At 38.9% G+C, this 18,216-nt stretch overlaps 1 protein-coding gene across 3 annotated transcripts in view; it reads right to left on the bottom strand.

The window, feature by feature from the left end:
- DENND2C (DENN domain containing 2C) overlaps positions 1-18,216 on the bottom strand; it is a 78,439-nt gene that overhangs the window by 54,634 nt on the left and 5,589 nt on the right. The window contains exon 1 of one of the 3 annotated variants that reach the window (XM_073896100.1): positions 10,405-10,424. The exons of the other annotated variants lie outside the window; for them this stretch is intronic. The gene's annotated coding sequence lies outside the window, so the exon portion shown is untranslated. Of the gene's footprint in view, positions 1-10,404; positions 10,425-18,216 lie in introns of those variants that run through there. 3 annotated transcript variants of the gene reach the window in all.

Raw genomic sequence — 18,216 nt, 5'->3', positions numbered from 1 at the left:
CACTCTTGTTTTTTTGATTTCTACTCAATATTCACCTTTCCTGTCCAGCTTATCTAAAATAAGGTTTCTTGGGGTGCCTGGGTGGCACAGTCGGTTAAGCATCTGCCTTCGGCTCAGGTCATGATCTCAGGGCTGTGAGATCGAGTCCCTCATCAGGCTAGACGCTCAGCAGGGAGTCTGCTTCAGATTCTCTCTCTCCCACTCCCTCTGCCCCTCCTCCTGTTCGTGTGTGCTCTCTCTCTCTCTCTAAATAAGTAAAATCTTTTAAAAAATAAAAATAAAATAAAATAAAATAAAATAAAATAAAATAAAATAAAATAAGGCTTCTTTCCCCACATATTTCTCTATGCCTTCATTCTGCTATATTTTCTCCACAGAGCTTATCATTTACCTGAAATTCCATTATTTGTTCGTTTACTTATTTGTCTCCTGTTGGAACAAAGATTTTTCACTACTATATTCCGTGCACCTAGAAGACTATGCACCACACAGTAATTCCCCAATAAATATTTGCTGAATGAATAAATCCTGAATATAAAAATGTATAAAGAGGAAAGAAAGGTTTATGACAATTAGCAATGCCTATTACTTTAAGTGTTTCTAATGATTTAAAGGTGCCCCATTTGTAGGAGGGGAAAACATCTTAGAATACTTTAAGGAGAAATAACACCAAAACAACTTGTTTAAATGATAATAAGCACCACAATAAGAAACTTTTTTATATTTACTATTTGCCAGGCGCTACATGCATAATCTCATTTAATCCTCACAACAATCTCTGGAGGAAGATATTTTCATTTTCTCGGTGAGGCAACTGAGGCTTAGCAGGGTTAGATAATTTTTAAGGTCATATACGTTACACTATTAAGTGGAAAAAACAGAATTTGAACTCAAAATCTTGTTCTTATTAGCACATACCATACTACCTTCAAGATAAGAAGACATTTTGATAAGGGACATATCTAAGTCAGAGGTCTCCAGACTCTGATTTGAAACTCCTATGAAAGAAAATTAATTTATGTGTACTTAAAATTACAGATGCAACAATTATAATAACATCATGCATATTATAAAATGAAAAATTTTAAAGCATGAGACATCTCTTAAAATTTTATTTTATTGGCTTTGTTAAGAATTAAATATATAAGTGGAGGAAAAAACAACCATCTCACTCTCACTCAAGTCTTATAAATAAGAAATATTCTAAGTAAGAGCAATGTGATTAAACATGATTTTTTTTTTTAAAGATTTATTTATTTGAGAGAGAAAGAGAGTACAAACAGGGGGAGAGGCAGAGGGAGAGGGAATGAATCTCAAGCAGACTCTATGCTGAGTGGGGACCCCGATGCTCAATCCCAAGACCACAAGATCACAACCTGAGCCAAAATCAAGAGTCAGAGGCCCAACGGATTGCGCCACCCAGATGTCCCCATGACATTCTTTTCTTGAAACGGTGATTCAAAGATATAGTTCTAAATTCACTTTATTTCATGCTTGGTTCTGAGGGTGTTACGGGCTGAATTGTGTCACCACCCCCCATTCATGTGTTGAAGTCCCAATCCCCAGTACCTCAGAATATGACTGTATTTGGAGACAGAATCTTTAAAAAAGTAAGTAATCAAGTTAAAATAAGGTCACTAGAGTGGGCCCTAATCCATTATGACCAGTATCTCTATAAGAAAAGGAAATTTGTGGGGCACCTGGGTGGCTCAGTGGGTTAAGCATCTGCCTTTGGCTCAGGTTATGATCCTTGGGAGCCCCAAGTAGGGCTCCCTGCTCAGCAGAGAGTCTGCTTCTCCCTCTGCCCCTCCCTCTGCTCATGCTCTCTCTCTCTCTCAAATAAATAAAATCTTAAAGAAAAAAAAAAGGAAATTTGTACACAAACACGGAGAGAAGCCACGTAAAGACACAGGAAAAAGTCGGCCAACTATGAAGTCAAGAAGAGGCCCCAGAAGAAACCAACCCTTCCAACACCTTAATTTCAGACTTCTAGCCTCCAAAAGTAAGAGAAAATAAATTCTGTTGTTCAAGCCACTCAGTCTGTGCTACTTTTTTTATGACAGCTGAGCTGACTAATACAAAGGGCCAGAGTAATTGAAAAAGATAACTCACCACAATAACACAGAGCCAATGAAAGAAGAGCTTCATGGACTGAATAAAAAAAAAATCATCTGTGAATTCCATTCACCAATTAAGCAAAAGTTTGTTGAAATGTGACTAGTATATTTCCATCTTCTCCAATGCCTATGGACTATATCTGCATACTATTTGGTCAGGGTTACATTATTTAAATTTTTCAGACTGACTAAAAATCCACTGAAACTACCTTGAAAGATTTTAAAACAGACTAGAAAATGGTTTCCAAGGGTCCTAAGTGTGAAGGTAAGAGAGTTTTATAGATGACACATATCCTTTGTTTTGGACAACAACAAATAGCAATGAAAACATTCCCAAATACCAAATTCTCTCTCCAAATCATGAGATTCTTCAGAAAAACAACAGATTTCTCATTCATTATTAAAACATCACTTTTGCTTTGAAGGGATATACTGAAGGTGTTTATATTTTTAAAATTGCCAATAACCAATTATCATTACAGAAAACCAACAATTCTGGAACTTTTCTACGGGTAAAGGAAAATTGTTTGGCTTATTTTAACTCTGGTGACTCTTAAAAATGCTTCTCTGTAACAGACTAAGAAACTACTATAAGACACCAATTATTTTCAAGGCCAATGCTCATCTTATTTTTCAAGGATTGTAATGATTCTACAATTTAAAATATAATTTGTAGGGGCGCCTGGGTGGCTCAGTCAGTTAAGCGTCTGCGTTCGGCTCAGGTCATGATCCCAGGGTCCTGGGATTGAGCCCCACATTGGGCTCCCTGTTCAGCAGGGAGCCTGCTTCTCCCTGCCACTCCCCCCAGCTTGTGCACACTCTCAAATCTCTGTCAAATAAAGAAATAAAATCTTAAAAAATAAAATAAAATATAATTTGTAAATATCCTGGGACTCAGCACCAAAAAAAAAAAATCTATAAATCTACCTACTCAGACACATATAAGCTGCACACATAAAAACTGTTATGTGTTGCAACAGCTAAAAGGGAACACAAAGTGAAGATGTCACCGTCCACTCTTTTTTGTTGGGGAATGACCACTTTTCCCGTTGGGAATAATCCCGTAGATAAACTCTGACAGGAGTGAAGGCACCAGTTATCAATCCGTATAGTGAATATTCAGTAAAGCCTAATTTCTTGCTTTTTTTAGATGAAAACTGATGTAAATAATAAATCTAATGCTCTTTTTCCTTCCCAGTGTCTCATCTTGTGCATCCCCAGGAGACCATGAGTACAGAGTAAAGTGTTCCAACTTACATGTGCATTAACTCTAATGTTTACCACTTTTCAAAGGTAAATTGAGAAAATTCAGGGGTCGGCTAAAGTAACCAGGTGGCCAAAAGTTTTAGGAGTATAAAATGTGGGGTGCATGGGTGGCTCAGATGGTTAAGAATCTGCCTTTGACTCAGGTCATGATCCCAGGGTCCTGGGATCGAGTCCCGCATCAGGCTCCCTGCTCCTTGGGAGCCTGCTTCTCCCTCTGTTTCTCTCTCTCTCTCTCTCCCTCTCTCTCTCTCCCTCTGTCTCTCATGAATAAATAAAAATCTTATAAAAAAAAAGGAGTTATAAAATGTAAGCAACCCTTTCCTTTGAAACTCTGGAGGAGTACTCAGAAGATGCAAGAAGCATTTTCCCTCTTTAGATTTATTGAGATGTAAGTAACATAAAACACTGTGTAAGTTTAAGAAGTACAACATGACTTGATAAGTGTATATATTCTGAAACGATTACCATAATAAGGTTAGTTAACACATTCATCACCCCACTATTATTTTATTTTGTAGCGAGAACATTTAAGATCTACTCTCTTGGGGGGCCTGGGTGGCTCAGTCGTTAAGCGTCTGCCTTCAGCTCAGGTCATGATCCCAGGGTCCTCGGATCGAAGCCCCGCATCGGGCTCCCTGCTCGGCGGGAAGCCTGCTTCTCCCTCTCGCACTCCCCCTGCTTGTCTTCCCTCTCTCGCTGTGTCTCTCTCTGTCAACTAAATAAAATCTTAAAAAAAAAAAAAGAAAAAGGGGCACCTGGGTGGCTCAGTTGGTTGGGCGACTGCCACGGGCTTGGGTCATGGTCCTGGAGTCCCGGGATTGAGTCCTGCATTGGGCTCCCTGCTCGGCGGGGAGTCTGCTTCTCCCTCTGACCCTCCCCCCTCTCAAGTTCTCTCTCTCCATCTCATTCTCTCTATCAAATAAATAAATAAATAAATAAATCTTAAAAAAAAAAAAAAAGATCTACTCTCTTAGCAACAGCATTGTTAACCAGTCACCAAGAACTATTTTTTAAAGGCGGGAAATACATGCCTACAGAGGTCATTTACATCTGCACAGTCCTTAGCCTTTCTCGAATGACAGGGAAACACAAAAGAAGCCTCAGGGAGCAGGGGAGATATGCACTAGAGGCAGAAGGAAAGAAGAATGGGATTTGGGAAAAGTGTTCCTTGGTGTAAATATCAAGGAGGCTGGCAATCACATTCATAGCTGTGCTTCTGTTGCAGCTAGATTTTACTCTAGTGTTCCAGCTAATCATCTAGTTTAATGCAAGCTAGGTATGGTTAACCGTACATTGTACTATATCCAGAAATGTACCGGTCCTAAGAGGCTATATGGGTCCCCGGTAAAACAGGGCTTACATGAAGTGGAAGAACTAACTTCCCGAACCAGCATCTTATTGAAAATTCCAAATCCCTGGGAGTATGGAAGCAGGCTCTTCAGCTAACCTTACCATTAGAACTTAGGAGATGATTCCGATGTCCAAAGAGTTACTCTGGAGCGCAGATCCCAAAACGAAGCTGGAAATTAGATTCACAGGAGCCAGGAGTGTCGTGTGCACTAAATATCCAGGGGCCAAGCTCTCAGCAACGCTTGCCTTGTCCTAAATGTGCCCTTTATAGGGGCACCTGGGTGTCTCAGTCGTTAAGCGTCTGCCTTCGGCTCAGGTCATGGTCCCAGGGTCCTGGGATCGAGTCCCGCATCGGGCCCCCTATTTGGCGGGAAGTCTGCTTCTCCCTCTCCCACTCCCCCTGCTTGTGTTCTCTCTCTTGCTGTGTCTCTCTCTGTCAAATAAATAAATAAAATCTTAAAAAAAAAGTGCCCTTTATAAACCTTGAAATTTCTTTGGGATGCACCTTCAATTTTTGATGTGAAAGGTGTAAAAACGCTTCACTCATGGATGAACCACAGACATAGCGAAACAGAGATGTAGGTGATAGAGGTAGCCAAACAGGGACATACAATATTATTGTTCTGGCCAAGGAGGATGAGAATAGTTTGATTTGTACAGGGGGCACTCTGACAGTCAAAACTAGATGATGACTGTCTAGTTGATCCACAGTATGACAATGCCGTGTTCAGATCTCTAATATTTGCCCTACTTTGTCAGGCCATTTTATTGGTTTCTAGATCACTTCTTCCTGCTACTAGGTAGTGTTTGTGAAAAGAATGCAAACTAATTTTCTTATACTAGAACCCCTGTTATAACATATTTGTTAATTAGTACACTGTTGAAACTACATCCTTGCACTGAAACATAATACTAAATGAAAGGGTACTATAATGCAGTTAGCCTATAATGTTTTACCAAATACATTTTGAAGACATTCAACTAAATTTACCTAGAAAAATAAATTTCGAAAGATACTTTGGAAAAAACCCCACATAATATAATCCCTAAGTTTTATAAGATATCTTCCAAATCCGCTAATGATATGGTTTGTTAGCCACACCACTGTTCCTGTCCCATAAAGAAGACTGTAAGTTAACAGGAGAGTATTTAATGTCATGTAATAGCATAACTGAGGTCAAAACAGTCCTCTCTAAGTCAGTTCTTATATTTCTCATCAGCAGAACCTATTTCCCACTACCCAAATGTGTTCAGCAAATAAAAGGTAAAGAGAAAAAAATCCAGGTGGCACAGAAGAGGTCTGTTTGCATAGTAATGTGATATTTTAAATGATAATCAGCATCATTTATTAAGTGCTCCAGGTGCCAAGCATTGTGCTTAGTAACTACAGACATTATTACGTTTAATTCTCACAGCTCTGACAGTTATTATTACCTCCCTTTTGTAGAGAAGGAAGCTGAGACCGGACTGGTTAGTTACCCAGGTAACACAAACTTAGTTCTGCTTTACTCCAAAGCTTCTGTATTTAACCAGTATGCGTTACTTGTTTGTGGGTAGACATAACAATAATATCAGCTAATATAACAGGATGTCAAATGCAACTTTTCCTGTCCTCTCAGGGTTTCAGCAGGGGCCTCAAAGGCCAAGATCAAAACAATAGGAATCAAATACTTCCATATTCTAAAGAGAAGTGCAAGGCTTATAAAGTGGGGCAGCCAAAACCAGCCCTGCTAACATCTGTTCATTACCCTTGTCACAACTATGTAAAAAGAATTATAATTAATTGCAAGGATTACAAGGGACAATATAAAGAACTTCTTTAAAGAAATTAGGTGTGTATGTTTCCTTTCCTCCTAAGGGAAAAAGAGGAGGTACTTCCTGCCTATCTCAAGCCAAGGGACTGGAAGCTCAAGATAATCACTCAAAGCCCTGAACTTGTACCAAGAATAGGAGAGACACAGGGACTAACCACTCCCGCCTGGGGGGATAAAAAGTGCTGGTTCATAGCTAAATTTTAAAAAGACTGCTTAGGTACAACAGTCAAATTAAATGTTTGAGCAGAAGAGGAAGTTTTAGGAAATGCCACAATGTGGAAACATATATAAAAGTAACTTGAATTACATGAAACTTGACAATCTCATTAAATTAATGCAATGTTAGTAACTGCCCATATACTTAAATGAAGTTTATTTTAATTTTTTTCATCTAATTATCCTTTTTAAAACCTCCTCTGTAGTAAGAAATAACTGTCCCAAATTAGAACTTTTAAACTTTACAAATAGCTTCAAAATAACTTTAAAGTAATGTAGTTTTTATTTTTATTTATTTTTTAAGATTTTATTTGAGATAGCGTGAGCATGCACACAAGGGAGAGAGAGAACGTGAGCATGGTGCGGGGGGGAGAGGCTCAGGTACAGAGAGAGAGGGAGAAGTCAGGCTCAGGACCCAGGGATCATGACCTAAGCCGAAGGCAGACGCTTAACCAACTGAGCCACCCAGGTGCCCCAGTAACATAGTTTTTAAAACACAAACTCAAACTTGGCTAAGCTCTTCTTAGCAGCAAAATTCTTACTTCCTATAGTGTTCAAAGGTTGAAAAAAATTCTAGAAAGTAAAGAGAAAAAAATTTTTTTTAAGTTTTTAAATATCATAAACTACTATGACTACTTTTTAGAAATTTTGAAAAATTGAGAAAATGAGGGGAAAACACCTCTAAGCCTACCATCTCCAGCATAATCACTGGTATATTTTGGTATATTTCCTCCCTGCCTCTTTCCATAAGTATATTTTTATATAGTAGCAATTATAGTATATATGTATTCACATCCTGCTTTTTTTAGTGTTATGTAAAAAAAAATGCACTTTTGAAGGATTTAAAACTATAGACATAACAAGTGCTCCTAAAAACATACATTCATATCCACTGAACGTAACTTTCGATCTTATTCTAAAGCCAAAAAGCCAGAAGACCAATTTCTCAAGTTTTCAAATCCCCAAATTATACGTTCAGTGGATATTTTCTTTTGCTTGACAATATAAAAACAACAGAAAGTAAAACGGCACTCACGTAGTTATTAGACATGTCTCCTATTCCTCAAATTACCATTTAAACACATTAAGTATTAGATCTGTAATACATTAACCTTCCGGCCCAACAATTATCACTTAGAAGCATCAAAGTTAGCACCTCTCCCCTCCTCTTTCCTGGACAATCCAGCCCTAAAGCCATTAGGTAGAACAGAGGAAGGCAGGCATCCGTGCCTGATGCTCAGGAGCCACAAGAGACCAGAGCACCAGCGCTTGAGGACACAGGACAGCATCTGTGTAGGAGGGCAGCTGGTGTGGCCTGGATGGCTGAACAAGGTCAAGAGGGCAGGCCCTACAGAGGCAGCCCAGCACAGGATGTCAGTGCCTGACCAAAATGAGGGGGTAGCCAAGTTGACGGGTGGCCTGGGTGGATTGTCAGAACCAGGGCGAGGTGAGGAGCCGGGGCAAACTGGCACAGAGTACTGACGAGTGAAACTCAGGCTGGATTTCAGCCTGTCAGCTGGATGCCAATGTGTAACAGACAAGCGACTCAAACAGAACACCTTGAATGACTACAGGCTTCCTCCCATCTGAAAGGAGAGCATTTCTAGGAAAACTTTCATAACCCAAACTGGTGTAAAGCGAAGAAGCAATTACCATTAATTACATGGAAAATTGTCTGAGCTTTCCCAGATCCCCAAAAATAACCTCTTAGGCTTTTCTGATACCTTAGTACACATCTTGCTAATGGATGCACAAAATAAACTGGGCTAACGCACAGATGCTCACAGATGCAAATCAAAGCTATGGTGGCTGGATGCTGAGACACTGAGTGTAGTTCCAGGGGAAGGGAGCTCCGCAGAGACACTCTAGCTGTGTGTGGTGGGGGGTGGGGGTGGCAAGGGGGTGTGAAGGGGGTGGGAGGAGCTGCATATATAACAGCTTAATTTGATGCAAAACAAATGCTGAACGCTCTTTTCATATTTTGCCTTTCTTTGTAAAAGTGAACGTCCCCTTCAGATTTCTTTCAGTTAGCAAAAACAGGTACTAACGTAGATGGCCCACAAAAGCGAAGCGGCCTAATGTGAACTTTTGAAAAATGGGGGATACCTGGACCATGTAGATATTAAAAAGAATGAGGTAGAGAGCTATGTGCAGATATGGGAAAATGTCCAAAATAAAGGTGGGGAAAACAATTTCTCTAGTATGATTCCATCTCTATATAGATTTTTAATAGAATTTTAGACTCTTATGCATATACGTATAAAACATACCCATACACACCCACACACCCACACCCCTTGCCATGGGGTGAATTGGACGTTACCACAACTGACTTCTCCTCTGTTCAGCCTCCTTCTCTGAAATGGACTGAATGAACGAGGCTTCTTCTCTTCCCCAAAGTGGACAAAGGGGGTGGTGAGAAAGTGATCATCTTATGATCATTTGGACTTTCTCAGTTCAGTATATGGTTGGTTCTGTCAGTAAAAGTTTCACTAGCTTCACACTGATACTTTTTATACAATCAGACCATACTTTAAGAAATTTTTTTATTGTCTTTGTAATAACATGACTCAATGTTTTATAAGATTAAATTTCATGGACACTGCTTATTGGATTGTGGTGGATAAGCAAGAAATCATCAATGATGGGACCAGTGAGAAGGCCCTGGAGCAAGTTTTTTACTCTTTATAACATTTTACAATGCTAGAACCTTTTTTTTTTTTTTTAACCAGGATTATATATTTTTCTTGTTTTTTAATGTTAAAACAGGATCTATCTGGGTGGTAGAAAAATGGATCTTTTAAGTTGTATTCTTTATATTTTTCTATATTAAATAAAATACTATGTTTTCTTAAAAAAACGAACACACATGATATTGCAGAAATATCACTTCCAATAATTTATCCTAGGGAAGTAGCTGGATAAATTCACAAATATGTATACAAGAGTAGGCTTTTTAATTTTTTTAAGGTTTCCCGGTTTTTCTGGTAATCTCTACACCCAACGTGGGGCTTGAACTCATGACCCCAAGATCAAGAGTCAGATGCTCTTCCGACTGAGCCAGCTAGGCGCCCCAAGAGTAGATTTAGATTACTGTAAAATTGAAAATAAATTTCCAATAGGTAACTATCATTAAATGTATAGTATTATGGTAAATCCATACACTGAAATACTATTAAGTTATACCATGTTCAAAATCTACTAAGAAAAAGAAAAATGTTATAAAAGACTGTGCAGTTTAAATCTAGGTGAATAAATAAAGTTTAAAAGTAAATATAATATATACTGAAACATTAACAGTGATTATCTCTAAGTAACAGAACTATGGTTGAGTTTTCTTTTAGTTAATCTGTATTTTCTAATTTTTTTATTATTTTATTTTAAAGATTTTATTTATTTATTTGACAGAGAGAGAAAGAGAGAGAGCACAAGCAGGGGGAGTGGAAGGCAGAGGGAGAAGCAGACTCCCCGCTGAGCAAGGAGCCTGACACAGGACTTGATCCCAGGACCCTGGGATCATGACCCAAGCCGAAGGCAGAAGCCTAACCAACTGAGCCACCCAAGCACCCCTGTATTTTCTAATTTTTAAAAATAAATATAAATCACTTGTATAGCATTTGTTATCAAAAAATGTGACTCACTTTTTAGAAGATTCATCAAATATGTCTTGAGCATCCTCTTCATATAAGGCATTTGGTAATTAAAATAGCAGTAACAGTAGCTGAGCTTTATTAAGTGACTATTATGTGCCAATCACCTCAGTTCCCTTTATCTCAATTAATTTTCAGAGCACCTCTCTGGGGTAGTAGATCAGTTAAGATTAAGCTTGGCTACAGATTACTTAAAAACTGAAAATAGCAGTGGTTTAACCAATGTTTGTTAAACAAAAAGATGTCTGTTTCTCTGCCACTTAAATTAAGAGAGAATAGGCAGCCCAAGGTGCCCCCAGGTCCTCAGGCTCCAGTGTTTCTGCTATGCCATCCTCAACACATAAATTCTATCTTCACGATCACTTCATGGTTCAAACTAGCTGTTGGAGCTCCAGTTATTACATCCGCATTCCAGGAAACAGAAAGGAAAAACGGCAGCTCTATTAAAGCAGCATTCCTCGAAGTCCCATATAACACTTTTGCTTACTGCTCACTGACCAGGATTTAAGTTATAAGTACTAGATGAATGAAGGCTGGGAAATATAACCATTCATCTTTTTATCCTGCAATGTGCCCAGCTAAAAAATTGAGTTCTGTTTCTTTGGAGCATGGATATTAGAGTAGGCAGAAAAATCTCTGCTGCAGGCAGGTTATTTTTGTCCTCATCTGCAGACAGAAAACAGAGGTGCAGAGTCACATGGTTGAGTGTCAGAGACTGCCACCAGTCTATGTATCTTTCACTCCATATCATAATATGGAGTGAAAGTGAAAATATCTAATTTTCCCATTAGAAAATCAATACTTGAAAATAAAATACAAACACACTCACAGGAAATTTATATATAATTGTAGGCAGTTTATTATTAAATGAGATTTGATAGATGAGAAAGCATCTACCAAAAGAACAGAACTAAGAGGCATTCCTGACAAATAGAAAAACAGTAACAAGTGTTTCTCTTGTGTTTTTAGGTAATCTCTTTGCCCACTGTGGGGCTTGAACTGACAAATCTGAGATCAAGATACCCATGCTCCACTGACTGAACCAGCTAGGCACCCCAATAAATATTTCTGAAGCACTTATTATGTGCCAAGAGTTTTCTAAGACCTGTAATTTTTTTAGCGTAACATATACAAAGTACATAAAGCCCAGTAATCCTAGGTGTACAGCTCAAAGAACTTTTACAGATGAACCCACTTGTGTAACCACCACCCAGCATATCTCAGGTTTCCTCATGTCCCCTTCCAGTCAGTAACCATCCTCCAGAGGGAACCACCAATCTGACTCTTCGATCCATGGATTAGTTTTGCCTTTTCTTTATTTTATTTTATTTATTTGAGAGAGAGAGAGAGAGTGAGCAAATGAGAGAAGGAGAGCATTGGGGGGGGCAGGCGGGGAGAGGGAGAGGCAGGCTCTACAACTGAGCAGGGAGCCCGATGCGGGACTCAATCCTAGGACCCTGGGATCACGACCCGAGCTGAAGGCAGATGCTTAACTGACTGAGCCACCCAGGAGCCCCAGTTTTGCCTTTTCTTGAATTTCATTTAAACATAAATCATACAGTAGTATTATTCTGTATATGGTTTCTTTTGTGCAAAATAATGTCTGTATGATTCATTCATGTTGTTGCATACAGCAGTAGCTTTTCCCCCCTTTTCATTGCTGAGTATTATTCCATCTAATGGAATAGAAAATATTCCATCTAACCCTAGCATTTATTAATCCATTCTCCTTTTGATAGACATGCACATTTGTTCCAGGTTTTGACTATTATGAGGAAAGCTCTTATAAACATTCTTCTATGTGTCTTTAAGACACATAGTCACTTATTTCTCTTGGGTATTGTCTTGGAGTAGAATTGCTGGGTTATAGGATAGGCATATGCTTCACTTTAAGACACTGCCAAAGACTTTTCAAAAAGAGTGTACCACTTTACCCTCTCCCCAGCAGTCTATGAGTTCTAGTCGCTCCTCAGTCTCACAGCCCTTACACTGTTAGTCTTCTCCATTTTAGCCATCCTGTTATGCAGTGGCATCTCGCTGTGGTTTCCACGTAAACTTCACAAACTCATTTATTTCTTACCATACCAAGCCACACATCCTTTATCACCATAGAACCATACTTTATTTATTTTTTTTAAGATTTTATATATTTGACAGAGAGACACAGCGAGAGAGGGAACACAAGTGGCAGGGGGAGTGGGAGAGGGAGAAGCAGGCTTCCCGCCGAGCAGGGAGCCTGATGCCAGGGCTCGATCCCAGGACCCCGGGATCATGACCTGAGCCGAAGGCAGACGCTTAACGACTGAGCCACCCAGGTGCCCCATACTTTATTTTTTAAAATGACTTTTATAGATCGTCATGCTCTGTTGGAATTAAGCATTATAAATTCCAAAAACATTACTAATCCAAAACAGGTCAGTTTGAAGACATTCTAGGTCAGTCCTTTTCTATCATAGATGGTAATTTCAGTCATAAATGTAGATAAAAGATGGGAGAAAATGCCAGGAGTGTGTGGAATTATGGAAGCCAAAGGAAGAGAATCCTTCAAGCAGAAAAGAATGGTCAACAGATACACGATCAAAAGGTCAAATAAGGTAGGGACGCCTGCGTGGCTCACCCAGTTGAGCATCTGACTCTCAGTTTCAGCTCAGGTCATGATCCTGGAGTCCTAGGATTGAGCCCCTGTGTCAGGCTCCGTGCTCGGCAGGGAGTCGGCTTAAGGATTTTTCTCTCTCTCTCCTTTTCCCTCTGCACCCCCCCCACCCCCTCACACTTGGGCACGCTCTCTCTTTCTCTCTCTCTGAGATAAATAAATAAAACAAGTTTTTTTTTTTTTTTAAGTTTAAAAAGAAAAGGTGAAATCAGGTAAAGACTTGAGTGTCTATTAGTCATAGGACCTGGGCAAGAGCAGGTTCAGTGGCATGGAGGAAGCTAAAGGGAGGTCACAGTGAACTGAGAATTGAATTGGGAAAAAAGAACGTAAACAGCAACTGGAGACAATGCTGTCAAGGAGTTTACCCAGGTAGGCAAGTGGACAACAGAGTAGTAGCTACCCAGGAACACAGGGTTCAGGAAAGCCTTTTTTTTCTTTTTTTTCCTGGTAGAAAAGAATTAAGCTTGTTTAAACCCTGGTGGAAAGGAGTCAGTAGAGAAGAGAAGAAACAAAGGTCTGAGAGTAAACCCCAAAAGGGAGAGAGGGTGCGGCACCCAACTGGAGCTGCGGGGGTTAGCATTTGACAGGAAGAGGGACAGCTCTCCCACTGGAGAGAAGGGAATAAGGAAGGAAAGGTAAGGATGCAGGTATATGTGTAGAAGGTGGAAGGGCCGTGCACTGATGAACTTTCCCTTCCGATGACTGCTATTTTCCCTTTGAAATAACAGGTGAGATTATCTGCTGACAGGAAAGGGAGAGAGGGAAAAACCCAGGGTAGAGAAGGTTTAAGACAGGTGGTGTAGAAAAAAGAAGCAAGAATCTACAGGTTCCCTAAGCAGAGAGTTTGCAAAAAGCAGGGTTAGGAACTAAACTTTTGAGAACTTGAAACGTGATTAGAAATTGTAAATGAGCATAAATGACAAACCCAGGGCAAAAGACTAGTGAGAGCTGACAGGGTCAGGATAATGTGGACCACAGGTATCATGGGAGGAAAATGTCCTAAAAAGAAAAGGAAGAGGCACATCAGTGTCTTATAAGTAAGGAGACTAAAGACTGAGAAAGGTCCTTATTTTTTATGAGAGGGCATTAATGAACGGTGTCAAAAGGACAGTAAGGGCAGCTAATAGCTAGCTAAAGCTAAGGAAGGCAATCAGTGAGCAAACGGAGCAACGAGGAATCCAACGTCTATTGTAAAGTCAGTGAGAAGAACAAAAACAAAAGGGGCAAGCAATTAAAACAAAACAAAACACAATGTTTTAAAGCTGGGGAAAAACCTATACATTTTTAAAAATTGCAGCCAGAAATAAATGAAGGATAAATACTTGGAAGAGGGTTTGGGGAAAGTTAAGGCTCATGGAAGAAAGAGGCTTAGAAGTGGGAGAAAGATGAGAAGGTGTGTATAGTATAATGAAGTCTCAGACCAAGTCAGGTAAACTTTCTCATACCAAGTCAATGAAGCCTGCTCATGGTGTACCAGGCCTTAACCGATGAAAAGAAAATGCCTGGCTATTTTAGAGAAAAGGCCTGGCTGCTTGAGGTTAAAATCTTTAAGAGCTACTCAACAAGGTGGATAGTTTATAGATTAAAGGCTGGATATCTGATTGAAGTTTGATACCATGATTCACACAGGGTCTGGCCTACGTCATTCTTCATCTCCCTCCTAAAGCTGGGCACAAGAGTGAACAAAATAAAATAAGCTGGGGCCAAAGACAGGAAAACTAGTGATTCTCTCCACTCAGGGGAATGCCTTGCTTCTTGGTGTGCATAATGGAAGATCAGTGGAGCCAAGCAACCTGGTAATATGATGAGGACAAAACCGAAATCTCAGGCACTGGGTGAAGGAGAGGCCTGTTTGTGGGGAGAAACTGGGCTTCAGGGAATCAATAAACACAAGGAAAGTAGGAACACGTAATATCCACAGGGAGAGCGGGAGATCATAATTTTTCTGGGGAGGAATGGAAAACCAAAGAGGATCATCTAAGGGCAGTAAGAGCAGAAGTATATGTTGGTCTGGTTTTATAGAATATGAACACACCACCCCTAAGATTCTTGAGCCTGCTTAGTGAGAGAGGACTGCCTATTGAGTCAAGTCCTTCCTCTTACACTACAGGCCAGTGTTTCATGAACTGTCCTAACCAAACCCCTGGCAAGAAATACATTTGTTGTCACAATACACACACACACACACACACACACATCCCTGAAACAGAAGTTGCACAAAATAATTACCCTTACTACATACGATAAAGTAAAACATAAAGTTAATATCAAATATTATGTTCCCATGGCGCAAATACATTTAAAATTCCAAAATAAATAATATTAAAATTAGAAAAGATTCAGTGTAATGCAACGGGTGACCTTCCCTGTTCATAAATTAATTCCAGTCTGGAAAACACAAAGACAATGTTATAAACTTATCAGGTTTACTATAGAGTCTTTTATTCTTTTGCTTTAAATTGGGTCAGGGTTGAAAATCCTAGATGAAACAATAAGTTGGTGTGAATGGCAAAAATAGTACTACATTCTTTCTACTTTGCAATGGAAATTCTTTGATCTTAATACAAAATGATGATAAGCAATGTCATATAATCATTTTCACAGTAAATGGAGAAGCCACAAAAATTCACTTTCTTGACAAATTAAAAGCACAGTGCAACTTATAATATCAGTGATCCCATCACTTTGGACTGTGATATCTGTACCAGACAATAGCCACATCATCAGCATTGATGAAACATCCCATAATGGTACAAAATGGAGGTATGCCATCACTAAGAGGTGAAATTTTAATTTTCAGCTGATTTATCATTAAAAAATCATAAACATAACATAACATCCCTGCATTCTATTTTTTTTAAAGATTTTATTTATTTGAGATCGAGAGAGAGAGCATAAGCATGACTGGGGGAGAGGGGCAGAAAGAGAGGGAGAAGCAGGCTCTCCGCTGAGCAGGGAACTCAATCTCAGGACCTGAGCCGAAGGGAGACGCTTAAGTGACTGAGCCAGCCGGGTGCCCCTCATCCACGCATTCTAGATGAATACTTTTTTCCAAGAGGTATGTAGCCATTTTTCTCTTATGGCACTGATAGGCAACTAAATAAAACAATAATGAATCTCTCCCAGGAATGGTCCCTGAATAAAAAAGAAGCTGAGATAATTTTACATTTTTTTCTTTGAAAATATTTGAAAAGGCTTACTGAAAAGTCCAGTATGCTATGTTTCCAAGAATCTTTTTAATTTTAAAGGCTTTTAGCTTTCATCTGCAACATTAATACAAATACAAAAACATTAATACAAAACATTAATACAAAAACCTGTCATTTTAGTCAGGTTTTGCACATTGGATAAACCCATATTTTAAATAATCTTCATTAAAAGTCTTAGACTCTTTCTCAATTCACTATTTTCTCAACATTTTTTACTTCCAAATGCAGCTGTTGAACATGTTTCTGGATTCTTTACTTCATGCTTTCTTCTTCTAATAATTAAATAATAAATTCTACAGGCAAATTGATCTAATTTGCTTTTCAATTACAATTAACAGCGGCGCCTGGGTGGCTCAGTCAGTTAAGCATCTGCCTTGGGCTCAGGTCATGACCCCGGGGTCCTGGAATCAAACCCTGGAGCAGGGAGTCTGCTTCTCTCTTTCCCTCTGCTCCTCCCCCAATTCACACTCCCTCGTTCTCTCCCTCTCTCAAATAGATAAATTCTTCAAAGAGTTTCAAAAATAAGACTTGGTTAGAGAGCATGTCACCATTTTCACCAGCAGCCAAGATTATTTTGCTACATTTTGCTTGACCTTGAATTATGCTACTCTGATTGAACTGCGCAATGATAACCACTGCATTATGACTAGGTGGCAAATGGACCATCACTTTAACTCACATAATGTTCCTCTTTTGTTCCGTGTTACCCTTTGCAGTGGAAGTAGGGACCAGGGAAAAGGGAGTTTGCAGTAAACACTGTTGCAGAGCAGGCTGGTATTTCCTCCCAGCACGTCCTATTATCACCGGCTTTAGTAGACTCTTATATAGTCAGAGTATCAAAGGATACAGATAATTACTTAAATATAAAATTATGCTTCATATTGCTAAGTAACCAATTCAAACACATCCTAGATAGCTAGAGATTCTTGTTTTTTTCACTCCAGTGGAAAAAAGAAAGAGAAAAAAAAGTACATCTAAGTTGCTGCAAGAATAACGCACACAAACCAGTCCGTCCTAAATTTTAATACCCACACAGAAAAAAATCCACACATATGCCATTTCTATGAATTTAAACTTTGAAGGAAAAAATAATTTTCCTCCATGTCCTCTGTTGTAAACATTTATCATGCTATAAAAACCCTGAAAATCAGAAATCTTACTTAAAAAAAATAGGGCATAAATAATAACCTTTAACTAATATAAGTGGCTTAATATTGCCCGAACTGAATGCTAAAAAGTCTGTTTTCAGGCTGCTACCCGGGAATCTAAAACTTATAAGGAAAAAAATATTGAATTTCCTTCTCAAAAATAGGGGGTGCAGAAAAACATCTGGAATAGCTAGACGTGAAAAAGTAAGTCCTTTAAATTTCCTTCTCTTATATCACCATCATTCACTTAATCCTTCAATCTTACAACCTCCTATAATGCCCATGAAGTGAAGAAAAACTTCATGTTTTCCTTTCCTTAGGATAAAAATTACTCATTTAAGTTAGAGAGGAAAAAGACAAAAAAGATCCCATCCTGTCTAACCCTCTGCGAACCAGTGCAAGACACTCCTTCAGGTTTTGGTCTTTTATTTCATCCAGTTTTCACCCCAATTTCACTGAGGCAAACAGATCACTGTTTTTCTGGTTTAGTAAGCAGCACTGAATAACGAAAAATATTTTCAAACGTATTTTTTGATCCTGACATTGTACAAGTTAGTCTATTTCTCTGTGTCTCAGGTTCCAAAACAATAAAGGGAATATTTTCCACCTACTCTACATGAGAAACAGAGGATGAATTTAAAATTTTCATATGTTTTCAGCAGGAGGTGTGACTTTGAATTTTTATTTTTACTTTTATTTAAATTCAATTAGCCAACATACAGTACATCATTAGTCTCAGATGTAGTGAAGAATTTTTTTTTAAACTAAACTTACAAATCTTTTTTTTTTTTTT

This window comes from Callorhinus ursinus, unplaced genomic scaffold (assembly GCF_003265705.2).
Source record: "Callorhinus ursinus isolate GAN/ISIS: 27379988/994484 unplaced genomic scaffold, GSC_fseal_2.0 scaffold9, whole genome shotgun sequence".
In the NCBI taxonomy this organism is placed as follows: domain Eukaryota; kingdom Metazoa; phylum Chordata; class Mammalia; order Carnivora; family Otariidae; genus Callorhinus; species Callorhinus ursinus.
This window is presented reverse-complemented; position numbering and strand designations above follow the sequence as displayed.